This window comes from Scylla paramamosain, chromosome 4, assembly GCF_035594125.1.
Source record: "Scylla paramamosain isolate STU-SP2022 chromosome 4, ASM3559412v1, whole genome shotgun sequence".
Taxonomy (NCBI): domain Eukaryota; kingdom Metazoa; phylum Arthropoda; class Malacostraca; order Decapoda; family Portunidae; genus Scylla; species Scylla paramamosain.
In genome coordinates this window covers 9,040,932-9,045,000 of record NC_087154.1, presented here as the reverse complement: position 1 = coordinate 9,045,000, position 4,069 = coordinate 9,040,932, and the positions used below count along the sequence as shown (strand labels likewise).

Sequence of the window (4,069 nt, the reverse complement as noted above, 5' to 3'; positions counted from 1 at the left end):
TAGGTGGAGGAAAGATGGAAGAGTTGGATTGTCTGAGGTTAGGGAAGGAAGAAGAAGAAGAAGAAGAAGATGAGGAGGAGGAGGAGGAGGAGGAGGAGGAGGAGGAGGAGGAGGAGGAGGAGGTGAGGGAGATATACATAAAACTGATATAATGGTGTTAGAGAAGAGGTATTTCTGGGGGGTGGGGGGGCATGGGTAAAGAATAATAGAAAATGGTGTGTAGAGAAGGTACGTAGTTTCATAAGATTATAAATGACAGCATAGGAAGAGAAGATAACCAGAGGGCGTGTCCAGGCGTGGCTTCTCAAGGGTATCCGCTGACCCTTAATGCTGTTCCATAGTGTTAACAGGAAACGACGCGGACTCGATGGAATAATGGGGTGGGTTATTAATAGGAAGGGGAAAGAGTTGGTGGCTGAATAGAGAGAAATATCGGGTCACTGATGGCATAAAGGAAGTGTTAGTGGTTGAATAAAATGAAGACTTAGTGACGAAATAGTGAGGATTTTGTGGTGCAGTAAAAAGATGAGTTAGTGACGAAATCGAGCGTGGGGTTTGTGATGCAGTAAAAAGAAGTATTAGTGATGAAATGTGAGTGTTAAATAGTTAGTGAATAGAATGAAGGATTGGTGTTAAAATAGAGGTAGGGTTTGCGTTAGAATATAATGAGTTAGTGACGAAATAGATTAAAGGTTTGTGAGGGAATGATATGAAGGATTACTGTTGAAATAAGAGTGTTTGTGATCAAGTAGAATGAAGGGTTGGTGATGAAATAGAGAGGGTTTGCAATTGAATAGAATGAAGCCTCAGTGTCAGAACAGAGGATCATAGATTAAAAAAAAAGTGGGTTAGTGTTCAAATAAAGATTAAGTTACTGATAATGGACGTGGTTGTGAGAAAATTAAATAATGGGTTACTAAAGAGTGAGAGGATCAATGCACAACTTACCACAATGACATAGGAAAAAAAAAATATTGATCCTAACGAGGTTGTTCACGTCAATTAAAATACATATGAACTACACAAAACATTGCATAACAGTTACATAACAAACTCCAACAAAGCTTAAATTTTTTCCTATATACGTAGACAGTTTTCTCTTCTTTAAACACCTTCGCACAAAAAAAAAACTAGCACAGTGGAAGGCTCACCCCCGCTCATCAACAGCCAGTGAGATCTATAAATGAATGAAACAGACGCGAAGCATTGATGAGAGAGAGAGAGAGAGAGAGAGAGAGAGAGAGAGAGAGAGAGAGAGAGAGAGAGAGAGAGAGAGAGAGAGTACCCGTGTCTCCAAACAGCTAATGAGAATAGAGAGATGACTTGGTGGGGAGGTGGAGGTGGTGGGAGGGTAAATGGAGGAGGCTGTGGGTGTGGAGGTGCGAATATGTAGAGGAGGAGGAGGAGGAGGAGTGAACACCTGGGTGGACGTGGATTTCTGTGTTGATTTTCCGGCCCACTGCATCTTTCTGATGTGCGTGATGTGTGTGTGTGTGTGTGTGTGTGTGTGTGTGTGTGTGTGTGTGTGTGTGTGTGTGTGTGTGAACTGGGACTCACAATCGGCTCTTATCAAGTGTCGCGATCTCTCTCTCTCTCTCTCTCTCTCTCTCTCTCTCTCTCTCTCTCTCTCTCTCTCTCTCTCTCTCTCTCTCTCTCTCTCTCTCTCTCTCTCTCTCTCTCTCCACACCTCACCTCTCACTGCCTTCACTTCCACATTCTGCCTCTGCTTTATTTAGACGCTGTCGAGGTAAAGCTTAAGACTCCCAAATCATAATAATGCCATGTGTTTCCCTCCACACGCCCACGCACGCGCGCACACACACACACACACACACACACACACACACACACACACACACACACACACACACACACACACATTAGGTTATATCTTTCGACACTCTTGCCTATTAACTTCTTAATATTTTTCTTCTTTGATGATTTTTTTTTCTGTAACGACATTGAGGCTTTTCTGAGATTGTTGGTATATGAAAAGGACAGCTAAACCATGGGAGTGTGTGTGTGTGTGTGTGTGTAGGTCGAAAACACGTAGTTATTGGTGGTTTCATCACCATCACCACCACCACCACCTCATCACATCACCACAGTCATCACTAACACTTATCTTACTTGCTCATCACTATGTCTTCTATTTGCGCTTATCAGTTTCACTCACCCGTAATGAATTATTGCCACGACGCACCACAGGCCGCTTGCTACACGTGGATCTGTCCGAGCACTGACCCAAGACTTACTCCACACACGACGCCCGCACTGCTGTTTTGCTTTGCCACAGCCACACACCGCGCCGTGGAATCGAGTACCACTGTAATATGCCGTGCACCGCGGGAAGCACCACCACTGCATCGCTAAGCCAGGGGTCTCGTGTTGCCCGAAGCCTACAGGTGGTGATGGTAGCGTGGGAGTGTGTCAGCGAGGCGAGGCGAAGAGCTCACGACCTGGCCTGCTGTTTGTATGATTCTCCTTGCATAATACTTTGAACTTCATGTCATGTCGTACTGGTAACACACATTCACATACACACACACACATACACCCATCCACCTACACACAGACACTCACACACACATACACGCACGCACACACACACAGACACAGACACACGTGATAAACACAAAACACAGGATCTCGTGGTTACCGTGAAGGACGAGCGGGCGCAGCACTGCTTTCACTTCCTCAAGAGACCACAGTAAAATTTCCAAAATCCCAAACACGGGAGGACCTGGGGGTGTGCGGCCCGCCACTGGCCGCCCCTGGGAGCACGGGAGAGCGTCGTCCGCGTTCTCCCTCCGCCAAGGCTGGGTGGAAACTGATCTTTGCGACCGCAGTCCGCCTGTCTGACTATACCCAGCCCCCCTGGTGACGAACCCACACACTAGCACGCTCGGCTCCGCGGCAGGATAGTGTTAAGGGAGGATGGGCGTTCACTTGATGACCTGTCGGAAGCAGCAGGCAGACGATGCGCAATGCTCGGGGCGTGAGGTCAGGTCGCAGCCGCGACGGCGGGAGTTTTTAAGTTCGGGCGCGGGAACGTTGACGTGTTCTCAAGGATGCGTCATGCACGGCTCGCGGTGGCTTGCACTGCCACGGCGATGACCAACGGACAGCAGCTCCCCGTCCCGCCGGGCCCCGCCCCCGCCCCCGCCCCCGCCCGACTCATGACGAGCGACAGGGACGGAAGAGGAAACGCGGCAGCGGCAATTTAGGGAGGAAAACTGATACCTCCGCTAGCTCCCTCCCTCTGCTACTCTCTCTCTCTCTCTCTCTCTCTCTCTCTCTCTCTCTCTCTCTCTCTCTCTCTCTCTCTCTCTCTCTCTCTCTCTCTCTCTCTACCTTACTGAGAGATAGTCAGTACTTTTTACTCTTCTCCACCTCTCCCCGCCATCCTTACGAGTAGATTAACCACTCTCTTAATCTACCGTAAAAATAAACAAGACACGCTTAAATATAGAATAATTTTAACATACGGAGCACCATCAAATAAAGCAATAAACAGCAGCAGCAGCAGCAGCAGGAAAAGGAGAACGACAACAGTAATATGCGCGTATAAGTATATTTGGACAGCTTTAATAAGGTAGCGGCTGGGTTGGACTGGCTGTGGAGGAAGGAAGGACGGAGGGAGGGGGAGGAGGAGGAGGAGGAGGAGGAGGAGGAGGAGGAGGAGGAGGAGGAGGAGGAGGAGGAGGAGGAGGGTAGAAAACAGTTCAGGCACCCCTTGTATGGACTAACTCTACACTCCGTTTTCTTCGCGGTTGTGACTTCAGGTTTCGATGTAGCACTTTTGGGGCAAGGAGTTGAAGTGTGCCGATTTCTCCCTACACTCTCCCTTCCCTACTCTCCCTGCTTCCCTCCCTCTCCCTGTCAGTTAATCCCTCCTCTCCTCTCCTCTCTTTCCCTTCCCTCATCTGCTGTTCCCCACAAACTTACTGTGGTGTCTCAGTGAAAATGTAGGTGGCGTGGTGGTGTAGGTGGAAGGTGGTGATAGTAATGGTGGTTTATTTAGTTGTGATTGTGGTAATAGTGGTAATGATTGTTGTGGTGGTGGTGG

At 48.3% G+C, this 4,069-nt stretch overlaps 1 protein-coding gene across 1 annotated transcript in view; it reads right to left on the bottom strand.

The window, feature by feature from the left end:
- Window positions 1-3,151, bottom strand: part of LOC135099710 (uncharacterized) — a 94,751-nt gene extending 91,600 nt beyond the window's left edge. The window contains exon 1 of the mRNA XM_064002171.1: window positions 2,660-3,151. The gene's annotated coding sequence lies outside the window, so the exon portion shown is untranslated. The remainder of the gene's footprint in view (window positions 1-2,659) is intronic.
- Window positions 3,152-4,069: the final 918 nt, after the last annotated feature.